This window comes from Heterodontus francisci, chromosome 36 (assembly GCF_036365525.1).
Source record: "Heterodontus francisci isolate sHetFra1 chromosome 36, sHetFra1.hap1, whole genome shotgun sequence".
Classification (NCBI taxonomy): domain Eukaryota; kingdom Metazoa; phylum Chordata; class Chondrichthyes; order Heterodontiformes; family Heterodontidae; genus Heterodontus; species Heterodontus francisci.
The window spans coordinates 16988946-17009901 of NC_090406.1; positions in this window are offsets into that span (position 1 = coordinate 16988946).

The following is a 20956-nucleotide window of genomic DNA, read 5'->3' on the forward strand; positions in this document are numbered from 1 at the left end:
GACTGTTTCACGAATCAACAAGAAACATGAATGTCATAACAGTTATAAGCCAACCAGCAGTACTTAGAAACTACTTCAAAATTCTTGGAAATATTAAAGGAAACAAAGAAGATCTAAGAACTCTGAGCGCGCCCAAACCACAACAAAACTGAAGCATATTTTCACTTAGTAGCACAAACCACTATTTTTCCAAAATAGATTGATAGTCATGGCACCAAAAAGGTCAAGGTTTGAAAACTTATTTTGACTACTTTTCTCATACATTACGGGTGGGATTTTTATTTAAATGAGAGGGCAGGAACGGGGGTGGGTGGTCGCTTAAACTCACCCCTCTGGTCAGTGTGCCTGTTTTCCGATGCAAAACTAACGCACTCAAAGTTTAAAAGGCCGAAAGAGGTAACCTGCCCAGAATGGATAAATGATCAGTTAAAGGTCTTAACGTGCTTGTTGCCAACTCATTAAGGCCAGTTTTGAATTTTCTTTATAATGCATGGGATCCACGCAGTGTTCAACCACGACAGAAAGGAAGAGGCGCAAACACAGTGGGGAATAAGTCAGAACAGCAGCAAGAGATATCATTAAAGAGGGAAGGCCCAGTGAAAGCCCTCATTCATAGGCAGCCAGTTGTACAGATTCAGGAAAGTGATCTGTCATATCTCATCTTTGGATGGGGAGAATAGCTTTGGGGGCGGTGGACTGCTCCTTCTGCTTACGGCCTCATGGGTTTATGGGGGGGGGGGGGGTGGGGGGTTCAGGAAGACTGCAGATTCCAATTGAAAGGAAGGAAGGACATAACAGGAAATGGGATTAAGCCACTCAGAGATAGGATCGACTAGCGATGAGCAGCAGCATTCACAGGAGCAGAGGCAGACCCCTGGGCAACAGGGGCGCAGGGGACAGAAATGAGAGGCAGGAAGGCAACAAAGGAGATACCCTCAGCATAGAGTCTACCACCGAAGGAGAAGCTACCTGGACATGCTGGAGCATCAGTGCTGCAGAAGGCTGTGCCTGTCCAGGCAGATAGTTGCTGAATTGTGTGCCCTCGTTGAGGGTCATCTGAGGGAACTGTCACCATGGCCTTTCTGTGTCTGTAAAAGTCACAGTGCCCTTGTACTTTTTTGCAACCAGCTCCTTCCAAGGAGTAGCAGCAGACACTGGTGGCACTCACAAGCAGCAACATATCTTTGCAGCATGGAGGTAATGCATGCTCTGTTCAAGAGGGCAGGGGATTATATTAAATTCCAGATGGATAGTAGCACTCAAGCTCAAAGGGCAGTGCAATTTGCCTCTGTGGCCGGTTTCCCTCAGGTGCACGGTATCATCAATTGAACCCATGTGGCCATCAAAGCATTGACTGACCAGTCAAGGAGATTCCTCAACAGAAAGGAATTCCACTCCCTAAATGTGCAGCTGGCATGCAACCACAGCAAGCACTTTATGCAGGTGTGTGCACGTTAACCTGGAAACTGCCATGACGCCTTCATCCTCCGGCAATTGCAAATGCCGCAGCTCTTCATGGAGCAATCATAAATCTATGGACGGCTGTTAGCGGATAAGGCTTATCGCGTGAGGAGATGGCTGATGACTCTGGTGCGTAACCCTGCCATGGAGGCTGAGAGGCACTACAACTGTTGCCACTTGGGCACAAGTGTCATCAGTGAGCCCAGTGCCAGGGTTTGGGATATCTACTCAGGGCCAGAGAGGAACTTACAATTGGAGGGGGAGGATTCAGTCGGTGTGGTCCATGACATAGGCAGGACAAGGAAGGAGGGTCTGCATAGTCAGTATGAGGAACTAGGCACCAAATTAAGAAGCAGAACCTGAAAACCATTTGCAAATTGGCATAGGGCAAATAAGATTATAGAAATGAATGCGTGGCTCACAGACTGGTGTGGTAAAAGTGGGTTCCAGTTCATGGAGCACTGGCACCAGTACTGGGGAAAGTGGGACTGTACCAATGGGATGGTCTACACCTGAACCATGCTGGAGCTGGTGTTCTAGCAAGCTGCATAATTGGGGAAATAGAGAAGGTTTTAAACTAACTAGTGGGGGTAAGGGATCAAATTTGGGAAGATGTGGTAAATCAAAGAGTAGAGACAAGACAAGAGAGAAAGGTATTAATATGGGAAAAGATAAACAGACCATGACAGGAAGGGATAGAGAGTACAAATCAAAGAGTAAATCAGAAGTCAAGGCTAGATGTTCCAAAAATAATAAAAGGACAAAACTAAAGGCTTTGTATCTGAATGCACACAGAATTCGAAACAAACAGATGAACTGATAGAAATAGAAATAAATAAACAGGATCTGATAGCCATTACAGACACATGACTGCAGGATGACATAGATTGGGACCTGAATATTGAAGAGTACATGACATTTAGGAAGCTAGGAAAAGGTGGAGGTGTGGCTCTGTTAGAGAGGGAATGATCTAAGTTCAGGAAACCAGGATGTAGAAGTCGTTTGGGTAGAGATGAGAAATGATAAAGGCAAAAGGTCAATCGTGAGAGTGTGTACAGTAAAGGCCTGCTTGGGTATAAAATTAAAACGCGATTCGGGCTCGACCCGACCACAACCAAACCGAACCCGACTGGAGCCCAAGTCCTTTAATTATTTTTCATGCCCGGCCTGACCCGAATATCACTAAAATTTAATAATAATAATTTAATACGCGATAAAAACACACGCGCAGATAGCAACAGAAAAAGTAGAAAGAATAAAGGGGAAAAGTTTGAGGCAATAGCTGGGTGTATTTACAGTCCTTTGAGTTCAATGTGGAGCCTTTGGTTGTCGGTTGTCTTGCTGTTCATTGGGGCACAGTGCAAGCTTTAACTTGTTTCGATGCAGGAGTCTTTTCTCTCTTGAGGTTTAAGCAACTTCAGTGGGTCCGGAGGCTTGTGAAAAAGTGAAAGAGTGCCAACCAGGAGAGAGGCTGTCTTGTTCCAGGTTCAGTTGCAATCTGCAGTCTGTCTTCAAACTGTCCTGTGTCTAGTTCAAAAAGCTTGGGCCAGCAGGTTAGTCATGTGACCAGCTGGTTTAACCACTCCTGCGTTTGTGAATTCTCCATCTTAGCAGACACTGGAATGCGGGCTTCCTTACACCTTCAATGTCTGCTGATCAAAATCCATTTGGATTAATTGGACCAGGGAGTAATTGCTTTGTCTCTCCAAACACCGTCTCTTAGTATGCAAATGTCCTCCAGCCAAATGTCTGGCGATCTCTTTAAACAAGTTATTTCTTCACTCCAGCAATAGTTTAAAATTAATGTTCATATGACAAAATTAATCTGCCTCATTCTTGGCAGGTGATGGTTCTTCATGACAATAAGGAGATGGCAGATGCATTGGACAGGTATTTTGCATCGGTCTGCACTATAGAGAATACAAGTAACATCCCAAAAAGAGCTGCAAATCAGGAAATGGAAGGGAGGGAGGAACTCAAGAATATTACAATCACCAGGCAAGTGTTACTGAGAAAATTATTGCAGCTGTGGGCTGACATGTCCCCAGGTCCTGATGAACTTCATCTTAGGGTCCTAAAAGAAGTAGCTAGTGAGATAATTGATGCGTTGGTTTTAATTTTCCAAAATTCCCTAGATTCGGGGAAGATTCCATTAGATTGGAAAATAGCAAATGTAACTCTTTTATTCAAAAAGGGAGGAAGACAAAAAGCAGGAAACTACAGGCCATTTAGCTTAACATCTATCATAGGAAAAATGTTAGAAGCTATTATTTAAGACATTAAAGGAGGGCACTTAGAAAAATTCAAGGTAATCACGCAAAGTCAACATGGTTTTGTGAAAGGAAAATCATGTTTAACTAATTTATTGGAGTTCTTTGAAGAAGTAACGTGCTGTGAATAAAGGGGAACCGGTGGATGTACTGTACTTAGATTTCCAGAATGCATTTGATAAGGTGACACATCAAAGATTATTGTGGAAAATAAAAGCTCATGTTTTAGGGGTAACATATTGGCATATTTAGAAGATTGGCGAGCTAACAGGAAACAGAGAGTAGGCATAAATGGGTCATTTTCTGGTTGGCAAGATGTAATGAGTGGTGTGCCACAGGGATCTGTGCTGGGGCCTGAACTTTTTACAATTTATATAAATGACTTGGATGAAGGGACCGATGGTTGCTAAATTTGCTGATGACACAAAGATAGGTAAGAAAGTAAGTTGTGAAGAAGACATAATGATGCTACAAAGGGATATAGATAGGTTAAGAGAGTGGACAAAGATCTGGCAAATGGAGTATAATGTGGGAAAATGTGAAATTGTCGTTTTGGCAGGAAGAATAACAAAAAAGCATATTATCTAAATGGTGAGAGATTGCAGAGCTCTGAGATGCAGAAGGATCTGGGTGTCTTAGTGCATGAATTACAAAAGGATAGTATGTAGGTTCGGCAAGTAATTAGGAAAGCTAATAGAATGTTATCATTTATTGCGAGGGGAATTGAATACAAAAGTAGGGAGGTTATGTTTCAGTTATACAGGGCATTGGTGAGACCACATCTGCAGTACTGTGCACAGTATAGGTCTCCTTATTTAAGTAAGGATGTAAATGCCTAGGAAGCAGTTCAGAGAAGGTTTACTAGATTAATACCTGGAAAGGTTGGACAGGATAGGCTTGTATCCGCTGGAGTTTAGAAGAGTAAGAGGTGACTTGATTGAAACATACAAGATTCTGAGGGGTCTTGACATGGTGTATGTGGAAAGGATGTTTCCTCTTGTAGGACAATCTAGACCCAGAGGTCACTGTTTAAAAATAAGGGGTCGTCCATTTAAGACCAAGATGAGGAGAATTTTTTTTTCTCTCAGGGGGTCGTGAATCTTTGGAACTCTCTTCCTCAGAAGGCGATGGAAGCAGAGTCTTTAAATATTTTTAAGGCAGAGGTAGATAGATTCTTGATAATCAAGGGGTGAAAGGTTATCGAGGGTAGGCAGAAATATGGAGTCAAGGTTACAATCAGATCAGCCATGATCTTATTGAATGGTGGAGCAGGCTCAAGGGGCTGAGTAGCCTGCTCCTGATTCATATGTTCGTATGTTCGTATGGAACGGCACAGCTCCTCAGAGGAAGAGAATGAGAAAGAGGAGGAAGAAAATGAGGATGAGAAGGAGTGGAAGGAACACTGGAGAGTGATTCCCCCTGCTTTTCACGGATATCACCGTGGTAGGCTCAGGAGATGGAGCACTTATCAGGATGGCAGGGACACGAGGGCCAATCTGATGCAGATACCTTTCACCTGAGTGATACTCAGCCTGCAGGACATTTGGAGAGGAGATGCTCCATCATCTGAGTGAGAGCAAGCATCCATTAATAACAAAAGTCAGCAATCTTCTAATGGCACAAACACTGAAAGGCTCTAGAGTCTCCATCTGACAGACACTTCCCCAAATGCATTCCTTTGCTTTGCCAACCCTTATTTTCCATTGTCCTGCCTTTTGCCATGATGCAATGGAAACACACGAGTCTGCCTCATGAATGGACTTCTCTATCTTTAGCCCTCAGGTAACTCCGACATGTGGGCACACATCTCACCCGGGTTCGTCAGGTACAGCTGCAGGTCGTGTGGCTCCCGAGGTTCTGCATCCCTGCCCTGCTGGACAGGGCTGTGCCTGTTCTGTATCCTCTGAGGCAGTCGATTCTGCCTCATCCATCTCCTCCTGCTCTGAAGTGATGTATGCTTCACCCTGTGCTCTTGTCTCCAAGGTGCAAGTGTCTGCGATGTTGGAGGGTGCTCAGAAAAGATATGACGGTGCAGGCTCTGAGGTGTCTTCCCCCTCTGACTCCTTCAAAACATGATGGTATTGTTTCAACCCCTCCTCCTATGGAGCCGACCTTGTGGGGGACGTAAGAGAAGGTGGTGATGAGAAATCAACACAATCAACATATGCTTCTGCTGCTTAAAATAATGAGATGACAGCTTATGACGTTGACAGTTTATTGCACAGGAAGGTTTGCCAAACATCCCCTGAGACTGTTTATGTTCGACTCCCATTTCTTCATCACCAACATCCCCGGTGACTTCCCACTCTGGCCAGATCTAGGGCCAGCTCCTCAAAATGCACCAGAGCTGGGGAACCCCATTGTCTAAATGTGCCTTCTGCCCTCCCTGGCATTGTTCTCCCATTTGGCCTGCGAGGCGAAGAAAGATGCCATTAGGACAATGCCTCTCTCCCTCAACACTTGCAGCTTTTCATTCACATACAATGTTGCAGTCTTCACTTCCTCCTTCTCACATCTGCCGCTACTAATTGGGTGATAAATGAGACTCTGGACCAATCAACTGGATTTCCAATTGAAATAACAACTCGTGTGCATTGTCGCCTCGGTGCAGGGTTGGGACCAGAAATGAACCCGATGTCGGGGTCGCAACCCTGGAATTGAAACCCCGTCCTATATGTAGAAAAGGGATAATTAGAAACTTTAATCCTAGAAATAACCACAATTTAGTTCAACACATTTGTATAACATTCCCTTGTCCTTCTTTGTGTATGTTCATCAAGATAAGGGAGGTTAGTGCTGAGGAATGGAATTCTTCACATTTCAGGAGTTTGGGGGAGGATCTTTAGCCCCAATGGGGGCAGGCACGGAGGCGGGGTGTTGACATTCATGCCGCCAACTAGTGTGCCACTTCCGCGGCTCCATCCCAACACCAGCCATTTTCCCAGAGGCCAGATGTGGGACGGTATGGCTACCTGCCGCTTGCAATTAATTAATGACATATTGTCAGAGACTGACTGGAATTTTCTAGTCAGCCTCCTGGTCCCTGGAGGGGTCAGAGAAGAGAGCAGCTGCCTGTCTGCAGCCCCACACCGCCCTGTGAAGGGGCAACCCCTGCCCCCCCTCCCCAAACCCCGTGCCCCCACAACGGTGGCTGGGCTGCTGAGGGCTTAATTTTAAATTAAAGAAGTTGGAGAAAGGCCACCTCCACTTTGGGCATCCTCTCCTTCACTTACCTGCAAAGGCATCCTGTCGCTGCTTCCAAGCTGGAGGACCTCCTATTGGCCCTCCAGCTTTGAGATCCCACCCGCCGTCCTCAATTGGATGACAAGCCCACCCTCTAGCCACCAATTGGCCAATTCAGGGAAAATCACAGATGAGTGACAATACGAAGCGATCTTCTGACCCTCATTTGAGCCTGATGACAGGGTCCTGAAACCCGTGGGGAAAATCCTGCCCTTGGTGTCAACAGTGAGGCACTGCTAGGCCAGGTATGGCACAGCCATATGTAGGGTTAAGCATTGTTTATTCTGCCCAACAGCGCTGGCTTCAGCCCCAATTCAGAACCCACTATTGCACCAGGGTGATTTTCTTTTTCCATTTTGCACCAGTCATCCTGTGCCCACTCTGAGTTACATTGCCAACTGGTCCTGAATTAGAAACAATTTTGTAATGTAGGTTTGGGTCCAATAGGAAGTAAATTGAGACTGCCCAAAATCATTTCTCACAGATGCTCACAGCTAGCAGACAAAAGAGAATTTAATCTGTCTGAAAGGTGTTGACACCTTTCTTAAGTATAGCACACTAATCTATAGCACACTACTAATCTTGAATCATTGCAACGCAGAAATAAATTATCAGCCATGCAAGATGCACATTACAAATACTAAAGGGCCACATGGATAATTACTTGAAGAAGCATGTGAAAAATATTGGGGAAAGCGGGAAAATTGGCTTGTGTTAAATTCTCCCAAGTGTGGAGCCTCAGGCGGGGTTAAAATTTCAGTTTCTGTCTGGAGGAAGAAACTGTTGAATGCAAATTATTGTCAGTCCCAAAGGAAATAAATAATTGCTTGTTAAATATTAGTGCTTTGTCAGCACAAGAAGAGAAAAATCCCACAAAACCAGGTGTGTCTGGAGTTTAGTGTCAGGTAAATCTATGTCTGCACTGCTGGTTCTGCCCTGGGGAAATGTGAATATGCAACAAAAAGCAGACCAACAATAAAAACATGGACACAATCTTGAAGTGCTTGCCGTGAACTTGCTGAAGTTTGCAGACAACCATACTGATCAGACAAGCAGGGAAGACATTCGTGAAATTTTCTCCAACCATGCTGAAATGCAATGGACAGATTTTATAACGGGTGCTAAAGGAGAAAATATCCTTTTCAAAACACATGGAAATGGTGGAAAATTGCAATTGTGGGACAAAGATGAGACTTGTGAAATGGTGGAAGGTGAAGAAAAGAAAGCAGTTTTGAAAAAGATAATAGGCCAGCAGGAGTCTTTGAACAAGTGTAGTGTCAAAATTCAAAAGTGTAAGAGGTAGAGGAAGAGGAGGGTGGGGACAACAAAAAGTACAGTTCCAAGGCAAGACAACAACATTTAAGAGGGAATATGATAATGGTGATGAGGGAATGGAAAAAAACTGAAGAAAATACTGCAACAAGTCCAAAGAAATAAACTCTTGAAGAAACTGGATCTGTAAATTAGCCTGCAGCAAAACAACTGTAAAGGTCAAGAAATGCTGGATATACTCAACAACTGTAAAGGTCAATCTGGTGATCAGTGAGATTCAATTTGTGGTCTGCAAACAGAACAAATGTGGAGCAGGATAAGCATGGGGGAAGGAGTTGTCTAAAAGTTGCAATGCTTTACCATGTGTGAACGTTGATACGACTGGGGCTAATTGCTTCCAGTTCAGACCCCCAACACCACTATCTGTGCAAATGTAAAAGCAAAATGCTGCGGGCGCTGGAAATTTGAAACAAAAACAGAAAATGCTGGAAATACTCAGCAGATCAGGCAGCGTTTGTGGAGAGAAACACAGAGTTAAAGTTTCAGGTCAGTGACCTTTCATCAGAACTGGCAATAGGTTTTGAGCAAGTGAAGGCAATGTAGTGGTAGGGGAAGCTTGAGGAACAGCACCTCATCTTTTGAGTGCGCACTTTACAGCTTCTGGATTCAACTTTGAGTTCAATAATTTTAGATCATAACCTCTGCCCCATATTTTCTTTTTTTAGTGTTTTTTTGCTGTTCCCCCCCCCCCCACCCCCCCTCCCTTTTTTCTTTATCCCTTTACTTTGTGTTCGGACAGCTGCTATCATGCTATTTACAACTCATCCAGACACATCTTTTGCTTCTTTACTTGTCCCATTATCCCTCCCCTTGGCTTTGTACCATGAAACCTTTTGTCATTTAATCTGTTCTGCCCTCCACCCTTTCACAGGCCTTCCCTTCTGTTCTTCTTCCCCCTCCCCCTTTCACTTTCTCAAAACCTTTCTAACTTTTGACAGTTTTGATGAAAGGTCACAGACTTGAAATGTTAAGGCTGTTTTTCTCTGCACAGCTGCTGCCTGCTGTGCAAATGTAAGATGTTTGAGTATTCATGTTCTATAACATTGCTATAACTACTCCTGTACATAATTGAAACTTTTTGGTCTGATAGCGGTACTGAACATCCAAATATGTTCTATGCCAAATGATGAGCAATACTTTATTGCTGATCAATCAGCTCATGCATAACAAATTACATTCATTTATTAGTTGGCAAAATATAATTTTCCATCATTTTATTGTTTAATTATTTTCTATCTTTGTCTTGGTGAATTTTATCTCATATTGTGTAGGGAAAAACATTCAGGAAAACTATAATGGAAGTACAGGAAATAAAGGTAACACACAAGAAGTCATTAAATGGGAGCACTGTAATTACTGAATTATGAGAGTGCTTTTGAGTCACACTTACATCAGAACATAAGAAATAGGAACAGAAGTAGGCCATTTGGCCTTTGAGCCTGCTCTGCCATTCAGTAAGATCATGGATGATCTTCTAACTCAATTCCAGCCATCCATACTATCCCCATATCCTTTGATTCCCTTAGTACCCAAAAAGCTATTGATCTCTGTTTTGAGTATGCTCAATGGCTGAGCATCCACAATTCCTTTCCCAAGAGTCGCAAGCCTTTGAATGAAAGAGCTTCTTATCACCTAAGTCCTAAATGGCCGATCCCTTATTCTGAGACTATGACCCCTAGTTCTAGACTCCTCAGCTAGGGGAAACATCCTTCCAGCATCAACCCTATCTAGGCCCTTGAATGAGATCACCTCTCATTCTTCCAAACTCTAGGGAATATAGTCCTTATCGACTCAATCTTTCCTCATAGGACAGTTCCCTCATATCAGAAATCAGTCCCGTGAACCTTTGTTGCACACCCGCTAAGAAAAAAACTACACAGTGTTCCATGTACAGTCTCACCAATGCCCAATTTGCTGATGCTAAAACACTAGGTGGGAATGTAAGCTGTGAGGAGGACACTCAGGCTCACTGCCAGCAGTTCCCTGTTTTCTCTCTCCCTCCTTTCTTGAATAGCAGCGTTACATTTACTAACTTCCAGTCTGCTGAGACTATTCCAGAATCTAGGGAATTTTGGAAAATCATAGCCAGCGCATCCACTATCTTTCCTCATTATTCCTTTCAAAATGCATCACTACACACTTCTCTGCATTAAATTTCATCTGCCGTGTGTCTGCCTATTTCACCAGTCTGTCCATGTCCTCCTGTAGTAGTCTGCTACTATCTTCCTGTTATGAGTGCTTCTATAATTTTTAAAGTTTTTTTTTGAGGACTCATGTATTTTAGAGTGGGACATTGGTTTATTTTGGGAAAACTTAAAAAAACCCCGCCCATGGAGTTTTTTTTTATCAGGGTCGCTGAGAGGTCTGGCTTTGAAAACAAACAGTTACTGGAAGGCACCTGTTTTCAAATAATTACCCAGCAGGGGTTGTTTATGGCTTGGTGAAGATGTTTACAGAGATGTAACAGGAAATGTGTTATTAACCTAATTTGATGTCGGCACTGAGTCAACTGTAACTCTCTTTGCTCAACAGGAATGGGCAGTTGCAGCCCAAAAATGGCATTGGCCACTTACTGCTTTGTTTAAACTGGCGACCTGACTACTGCCATCTTGAGTGGGGTCTGGAGATGGGCGGCCGGAGCACCTGTTTCAGGTGGGACATAAATAGGATCTAGATTACAATTTTGAGGTACAGTGCATATTTGGCCCATTTATGCTTGGGCTTTGATCAGCCTACCAGCCTACCTTAATGAAAAATTGAAGTTTGCTCAGTAAATACTAGTAAATTCGCGCCATACAAGTGCCATGCAATGTCCATCTCCAACACAAGGGAATCTAACCATCTCCCCTTGACATTCAATGGCATTACGAAAGCTGAATCCCCTACTATCAACACCCTGGGGGTTACCATTGACCAGAAGCTGAATTGGAGTAGCCATATAAATACCATGGCTACAAGAGCAGGTCAGAGGCTAAGAATCCAGCGGCGAGTAACTCACCTGCTGACTCCCCAAAGCCTGTCCAACATCTACAAGACACAAGTCAGGAGTGTGATGGAATATTCTCCACTTGCCTGGATGGATGGAGTTCCAACAACACTCAAGAAGCTTGACACCATCCAGGACAAAGCAGCCCGCTTGATTAGCACCCCATCCACAAACATTCACTCCCTCCACCACTGACGCACAGTGGCAGCAGTGTGTACCATCTACAAGATGCACTGCAGCAATGCACCAAAGCTCCAGAGACAACAACTTCCAAACTCACAACCTCTACCACTTAGAAGGACAAGGGCAGCAGTTGCATGGGAACAAGTTCCCCTCTAAGCCACACATCATCCTGACTTGGAACTATGTCGCCGTTCCTTCACCGTCACTGGGTCAAAATCCTGGAACTCCCTTCCCAACAGCATTGTAGGTGTACCTACCCCACATGGACTGCAGCGGTTCAAGAAGGCAGCTCACCACCACCTTCTCAAGGGCAATTAGGAATGGGCAATAAATGCTGGCCTAGCCAGCAACGCCCACATTACAGGAATGAATAAAAAAAAGCGACAGGTCAAGATTTATAGGGGTCAGGAGGGTTTGACTCATGTGACACTGTTTATGATTTCGCTTTGGACATTGAGTTGGGATATGGGCAATGATTTTAAAAGGACAGTGGGAGAAAGCCTGCCAAGAACAACAAACTACCTCAGTCCATTCCAGCAGTTTAGAAAAAGCCTGCCAGTTTTCCATGTCATGAGGAGCTGAAAAGGAAGCGTAAGAACCAGACTGAAACTGTGACTGCATTCCTCCTGTAAGGCCTGTGTCTGAAACCTCTGTTGCTGCATTTCCTGGAAGCCTACTCAAACTGATCTTCAACGTCACCTGAAAAGATTTATTCTCGGAAGATCCCAGTGACAGCCGTCTATAAGCGTTTGGGACACCAAACCAAAACAAAGAATATATTTTCATATCTTCTCTCTCTTCTTCAAGAATTAGCAAGTATTTAACCAAGTGTTTTTTGGTCTTTTTTTGATAATAGAGTTCTAAAATGCAAATCCCTTAATTTTTTTGGTTAACCAATGTAAGTATGTGTGTGGCTGTGAGGGGCTTAGGTAAAAAGGGAACTTTAATATTTCAGTCTGTGTGTTTATGTTTTACTTCATTACTGAGCACTTGAAATGCCATAGCATACTATGGGCCAAGTGCTGGAGAATGGAATTAGATTGGATGGGTGCTTGATGGTCGGCACAGGCGCTTTGGGCCAAAGGGCCTGTTTCTGTGCTGTAAAACACTATGACTCTATGACTCTAAAGAGGCTTCAAAAAGATATAGACATGTTAAGTGAATGGGCAACAAGGTGGCAGATGAAGTATAATTTGGGAAGTGTAATGTTATTCCCTCAGTAGTAACAATAGAAAAGCAGAATATTTTTAAAAGGCATGAAACTTCTAAATGTTGATGTTCAGAGAGACGTGTGTGTACCGAAAGTTAGCATGCAGGTATGGCAGACAATTAGGAAGGCAAATGGAATTTTGCTTTTTATTCCAAGGGAACTGGAGTACAAGAATAAGGAGTTTTGCTACAATTGTATAAGGCTTTTGTGAGAGGACACTTAAAGTACTGTGTGCAGTTTTGGTCTCCATATCCAAAGAAGGCGATACATGCATTGGATGCGGTACAGAAAATGATCATGATATTGGTTCCTGGGGTGAGAGGGTTGTCCTATGAGGAGATGCTGAGTGAATTGGGCCAATACTCTCTGGAGTTTAGATGAATGAACAGTGATCTTATTGAAATATACAAGATTCTGAAGGAGCTTGGCAGGTAGACACTGGGAGGTTGTTATGAAGTATAGAGAATAAGTGAAATTTTCATTCCTTAGTTAACACATCTCTGGGTTTTGGTTGTTGACAAAAGTCTCCTTTTTGAGAAACATCCTATTTTCAAGGAAAGCAAGATTCTTAATTATCATAGAGTTGTCAAATATCAATTTTTTCAGGATTGAAAAGAATGCAAAGCACCTTAACAATCATGGGATTCAAATGATATAGAGCACCAAAGGTTTTCATAACTTCTACAACTCTTTGTATTTTAGCACTGCAATCTGTGCCTATTAAACCATTCCAAATATTAAATGGAAATACTCTTCAGAAAGATTTTTTTTTCATCAGCAGACAGCAGTTGAAGCATGTAACAAAGCCAGTCTTTTATTATTGCATGGCTTTCTATTTCATATCCAAAGTAATTGCCAACATAGCACATTCAATACATTCCTTGATGAAAGTTTTTTGGAGACCCTCAATTTAAGGTTGCTATGATTTTTGGTTTGATGTGGATAAAATTAGTGGAAAGGAAGAAATTAACACAATACTGCAAAAGTCTGTGATTTTTCATTTATTAAACTTAAAAGGTTGTTTGTTGAAAGATTCCATTTTAAGTGCACTTCTGTTTCAATCTGTAGGATATCTGCAACAATTTAACTTTGTAATGTTGTTGACAGATGCCTCCGATCTAATGTATTTTTAATATCAGAAAGCAACGGGGAGAGTGCAAAATTCATATTACAGAACACCACCAAGATTAAAAAGAATGAAAGAGAAGCCAGGATTAATCAACAAGGTAAAGAAGAGATTAGTGATAGGCAGTGCCAAGCATGGGTTTTCAAAATCTGAAAATTGTAGGAGGAAACTTAATGGAGTCATGTCAGTTCCAGTGTCCTATTCTGTGCAACCAGAGCTCCAAAGCTATGACAGTAATTCTGCCATGCTATCTCCAGCATCTAGAAGAGTGGCTGCAACGTGGCACTCATGCATGTTCAGCACCTTGTCACACATTGCATACAAGTGCACACACACGCACACACACATACCCACACACACACTAAAGCTTTTGAAGGGCAAACTTATGAGTTTGCGCATTGGGAATTCTCGCAAGGAGGTCAATGTGCCCTGCAGGGCATTCCATCCAATAAATCTCACGACAGAAAATCCAATGGGATGTGCTGACCAAATTCCCAAGGCATATATTCATAAAAATTGCCCCATCCAAAAATTTAATGGTGGTGCAACAGATCACCCAAGCTCTTAATCATAAGTTTTAAAAAGCTAACTTGTGACTCTCTCACCAGGTCATGCAAGGTCAGCCAATTTGCAGAATTTTCTGGTGCCCTGGTTGGGTTGCTCAAGACCAGTTGTGTCAGGGGCCAGTAACCAATGATGAGTTGCTGGCGGCCTGGTGTCTGCTGAGTGAGTTTCTGCCAAAAGAGGAAAGGATTTGGGAGACTACAGGCAGGGGAGTAGGAGTGCCAGTGGCATGGATAGCAGAGATCATTTCTTTTATTGAAAATGCAACTTCCCATTCAGCTGCTTTCCATAATAGGCATTCCATGGCTGAAGCACTGCCGAGGGCAGAACAAGTGCCTAATTTACAGGAAAATCAGTGGCCTAATAAGTCCGGAGCACTGCTTATGCACAGACACTATGTGGGAGCTGCCCACAGTGGAGCTTGCACATTTCATGTCCGATGATAAAGGGAACAGGCATTCAATGTGCTTCAGCACTGTTGTATTATTGGCCCCAATGCATTTGAGCAAATAAAGAAAGAAATTACATTTATATAGAACCTTTCACAACTGCATGATATCCTAAAGTGCTTCACAGCCAATTAAATACTTCTGAAATGCAATTGCTATCATAATGTCGGGAATTGCGGTAATCACACACAGACACACACATTCTCTTACACATACAAACACTCTCGCACACGCACACACAAACACTCTCTTATGCACCTACATATTATTACGAATTATTTAAAGTGATGAGGCTTCCAAGCAATGCAATTCTTTAACTGTCAACCTTTTCTGTTAATTTCCATTTACAAATTTTGGGCAGGAATTTGAGCGAAGTCTGGCGAAAAATATGGAGTGCGCGTGCCACCATGCCACCGCGATGTTGCGCGCAGCGACTAATCCAAATACGCTGGTCGGCCCACTCCCCCCCCAAAATCACATGGAGGGGGTGGGCTCTGCAATACCGGCAATGGTGTCAGCTGCCTGTGCGCAGGTGCTGGTGCCATTTTTAAAGGGTAGCCAGCCGTGCTGGCTAATTTACATTTTTAAAGTGAACCACTCCCCCCACCCCCACTGTTCATTTCAAAATTCTATCTCCCCTTTCCAAGTCCCCAAGAACAATAAAATTAAGTATTTGTCCTTTCCTCCCCCACCCCCCCCCCACCCCAAAACACTTATCTTGCAAACATGACCTTCCCCCCACCACAAACTGAACAAAATTCACAAGTCACCCCTTCCCACCATCCCCTAAACTAATGATGAAAATTTGACCCCGTTGCCCACCCCCAACCCTCTACACTAAAAATGTTAAGTTCCCCCTTTCCCCAACATTGTGGCGCCTGCTTTTCCCAGACGGGAAAGTGAAAGTTAGTGAGTGCAGCCGCCGCTTGGAAAATCGCAGCCCAACCATAAGATTGCAGGTGAGTTTATTTAAATGTATGCATTCTGGTCATTTAAATATGGAAAGCTGGGTCCCGTTGCCCAGCAGCGGTGGGGCCACCATGGAGCCTTGCCGCCGCCGGGAAGATCGGGCCAGGCCCTCCCGGCATCGGGCTCCATGGCGGGCCTCTGCCGGAACGACCTTCAGCCCCCCCCTGCCATGGAGCCCGAGGTCGGGAGCTCTGTAAAATCCCAGCTTTTACGTATGAAGAGACCTTTCTATAAATCTCACCAGCCCGTTTACTCCCACTCTTGTTTTGTTAAAAGTAGCAGAGGAAAATATTCTCCTGTATTTTCATGAACAACATAAAATACTATTCCTTTTCACGTCATTTTATTACAATCATAGAATGTTAGAACACAGAAGGAGGTTATTTGGCCCATCTTCCCTGTGCTAGCTTTCTGAAAGAGCCATCCAGTTAGTCTCATTCCCCTGCCCTTGCTCCATACTTTAAAAAAAAATGCCATTTCAAATATTTATGTGGTTCTTTTTAAAAATATTCCATTGTGATTTAATTCTTTTTATCTCTGAAGTTTGTTCTGCATCAATACCTAAAAATAAGGTATTTCTGAATAATTACCTTTAAAAACACGACGCCCACCCCCCTCCCCCCCGCCGCCGTCAAGATCGCCCGCCTCAAATCTAAATCAGGGGACACAATCACTGACCAACGTAAACAAATGGACCGCTGGGTGGAGCGCTACCTAGAACTGTACTCCAGGGCAAATGTTGTCACTGATACCGCCCTCAATGCAGCTCAGTCTCTGCCAGTCATGGATGAACTGGACGTACAGCCAACAAAATCGGAACTCAGTGATGCCATTGATTCTCTAGCCGGCGGAAAAGCCCATGGGAAGGACGGCATTACTCCTGAAATAATCAAAACTGCCAAGTCTGCTATACTTTCAGCACTCTACGAACTGCTTTGCCTGTGCTGGGACGAGGGAGCAGTACCACAGGGCATGCGCGATGCCAATATCATCACCCTCCATAAGAACAAGGGTGACCACGGTGACTGCAACAACTATCGTGGAATTTCCCTGCTCAGCATAGTGGGGAAAGTCTTCGCTCGAGTCACTTTAAACAGGCTCCAGAAGCTGGCTGAGCATGTCTACCCTGAGGCACAGTGTGGCTTTCGAGCACAGAGATCCACCATTGACATGCTGTTCTCCCTTCGACAGCTACAGGAGAAATGCCACGAACAACAGATGCCCCTCTACGTTGCTTTCATTGATCTCACCAAAGCCTTTGACCTCGTCAGCAGACGTGGTCTCGTCAGACTACTAGAAAAGATCAGATGTCCACCAAAGCTACTAAGTATCATCACCTCATTCCATGACAATAGGAAAGGCACAATTCAGCATAGCGGCACCTCATCAGGCCCCTTTCCTACCCTGAGTGGCGTGAAACAGGGCTGTGTTCTCGCACCTACACTGTTAGGGATCTTCTTCTCCCTGCTGCTCTCACATGCATTCAAGTCTTCAGGAGAAGGAATTTTCCTCCACACAAGGTCAGATGGCATGGTTGTTCAACCTTACCTGTCTTAGCGCGAAGACCAAAGTACGGAAAGTCCTCATCAGGGAACTCCTCTTTGCTGACGATGCTGCATCATCTTCCCACACAGAAGAGTGTCTGCAGAAACTCATTGACAGGTTTGCGGCTGCCTGCAACGAATTTGGCCTAACCATCAGCCTCAAGAAAACGAACATCATGAGACAGGACATCAGAAATGCTCCATCCATCAATATCGGCGACCACGCTCTGGAAGTGGTTCAAGAATTCACCTACCTAGGCTCAACGATCACCAGTAACCTGTCTCTCGATGCAGAAATCAACAAGCGCATGGGAAAGGCTTCCACTGCTATGTCCAGACTGGCCAAGAAAGTATGGGAAAATGGCGCACTGACACAGAACACAAAAGTCCAAGTGTATCAAGCCTGTGTCCTCAGCACCTTGCTCTACGGCAACGAGGCCTGGACAACGTATGTCAGCCAAGAGCGACGTCTCAATTCATTCCATCTTCGCTGCCTCCGGATAATCCTTGGCATCAGGTGGCAGGACTGTATCTCTAACACAGAAGTCCTCAAGGCGGCCAACATCCCCAGCATATACACCCATCTGAGCCAGCGGTGCTTGAGATGGCTTGGCCGTGGAGCCTCATGGAAGATGGCAGGATCCCCAAGGACACATTGTACAGCGAGCACGTCACTGGTATTAGACCCACCGGCCGTCCATGTCTCCACTTTAAAGACGTCTGCAAACGCGACATGAAGTCCTGTGACATTGATCACAAGTCGTGGGAGTCAGTTGCCAGTGATCGCCAGAGCTGGCGGGCAGCCATAAAGGCGGGGCTAAAGAGTGGTGAGTCGAAGAGACTTAGCAGTTGGCAGGAAAAAAGACAGAAGTGCAAGGGGAGAGCCAACTATGTAACAGCCCCCACAACCAATTGTATCTGCAGCAGCTGTGGAAGAGTCTGTCACTCTAGCATTGGCCTTTATAGCCACTCCAGGTGCTACTCCACAAACCACTGACCACCTCCAGGCACTTACCCATTGTTTCTCGAGACAAGGAGGCCAAAGAAGAAGAAAGAAGAAGAAGAAGAAGATAGCTAGATAACAGTGAGAAGCCCTGTTACTTCTGACATGACAGGTGCTTTTTTACAACATTTTCAAGATATAAGATTCAGATAAAACATTCTTGGTACTGCACAAAATAATGTTGCAGAGTACTCAAAAACAGCATTGGTGAGAGTTTATTGCTTAATACTTTGGTTATATTTCACCCAAAGTGCAGTTTCTTTTATCTAAATGCTTTAGTACTTCTGAATGATAGAGAGTGACATTATATCTGCATTTTCATTCTTTCGTAATCTACTTTTCTTTTGCTAATTGCCAAAAATCAGAGAAGCCTCTGGTCTTAGCCTAGCAAATAAATCTTTGATTAAGTAAAATTAAGAATAGAAGAAAGAATGAAATTAGAAAATGACAACAAACATGCACATTCTATAGACAATGTTTATTTTTTCGTGGACTCTATTACAACTATTTAATCTGCTGAGGAAAAGCTCTGCATGGATACTCTCATCCCCTCAAAGGTAATAAAGTAAAACTCCAGAATATTCACCAGCCTCTGGACTCCACAAGTTAAGCTTGGTTTGATGACAGACAACATTCTAACTACCACCACCTTCCCCACTCCCAGCACAATTATCTCAAAATATAGGGATGATGCCATGCTCTGGCACTGTCTGTGGCATTACATCTCATGCTTATTCCTATAAACCCAATCCCATTCCCAACTTGACAGATATCCAATTGCTTTTTGATGGGGACAAGTGACACACAGAATTGTTTCTGCTAGGATACTGGTCAGCACCCACCACTCTGTGGGGAAAGAAACATTTGTTATAACTTCCAGCCTCAAGTTATAATCCTGTACCCTTTAGTTATGTTCTCATTAACATACCCAATGTCAGCCACAGAACATGGCAGCCTTGCCAATAACAAATCAGAGTGGGCTTGTGTTGCTATTAGAGATGGTTTAGTGGCACAAATGCCACCTCATTTTGCTGTACTGCCAACTTCAGTTATATCTTTGGGAGCAAGTTCACAAGGTAATATGGAGTGATTGGCACTGACACTAGGTGATACGCAACTAAAAGTTTCCAAATTGACACATCATCAGCTTGAAGAGCAAAAAAAATTCATTGACAAAAATAGAATGCTCCATGTTAGTAATACAGTATAAAAATAGTTCGGACAGTAACTGTGATTTAACATTTTTATTCTACTTGATCAGAGAGGACAGCTGAAAATGAATAACACTTTTCTAAACAGATGTAATGGAAATTCCGAAACTTTAATTGTGTTTACATTTCTCCATATTCCTGAGTGACAAAATGCTGTAAGAATGCTGTAGTCCATTCTGTACTATAATTCTGCATCTGTTCTTCTATTTCTGAATATATATAATTAGCATCTGGCTTTAACTGTGTTTTTTTTTATTGTATGCCAAGTACCTTTTGAGAGTTGATTGGTGCTGCTTTTCAAAAGAAAAATTAAATATGTTCTTAATAGATCTTTCAGAACATATTAGAGCTTTGCAAAGATATTTTATCAATCCATACAAAACAAAAATCCTTTGAATAAAAGCAAAATACTGCAGATGCTGGAAATCTGAAATAAAAACAGAAAGTGCTGGAAATACTCAACAGGTCAGGCAGCATCTGTGGAGAGAGAAACAGAGTTACTGTTTCAGGTCTGTGACCTTTCATCAGAATTGGCAAAGGTTAGAAATGTAATAGGCTTTGAGCAAGTGAAAGGGGAAAGTGGCATTGTGGGGGTGGGGGGGAGAAGAACAAAAGGGAAGGTCTCTGATAGGGCACAGCGTGGGAGAAATTAAATGTCAAAGATATCATGGAATAAGAGGCAAAGGGAGTGATAATACATGTAGTGAAACTACAACTATTATCACTCCCTTTGTCTTTTATTCCATGACACCTTTGTCATTTAATCTCTCCCACATTCCACCCTATCACAGACCTTCCCTTTTGTTCTTCTTTCCTCCCTTTCCCCTTTCCTTTGCCAGTTCTGGTGAAAGGTCACAGACCTGAAACATCAACTCTGTTTCCCTCTCCACAGATGCTGCCAGACCTGCTGAATAAATCCTTTGAATACTGAATCTACTGTTAAGCTGTGCTGTACATGAAAGGGGCACAAGAATCATAGTGCAGAGATGTCAAGTCTCAATTTGCTTCATCTCCCCTGCCTTCACTGAGTTCAAGATAGTCATCTAGCACTGAATTGCATTGTGTTGGCTCCAGGCTAAAATGCACAGCCCATAGAATATGCCAAAAACCAGCACAGTCCACAATGTCACATCATGTTATGTATTAGAGTTGACTGTCTTGTGGACCATAGGCTATGGTGAATACATTGTTGGCTTCCATACTCTTTGACATTCTTTGTGACTATGACTGTGGTAAACTATCCCTTCTCATCCTTCTCAATCTATCTGCAACCTTTGACACAGTTGACCACACAATCCTCCTCCAATACCTCTCCTCTTGTCCAAGTGGATGCAACTGCCCTTTCTTTGTTCCATCCTTATCTATCGAATCACAGCCAGAGAATCACCTGCAATGGCTTCTCATC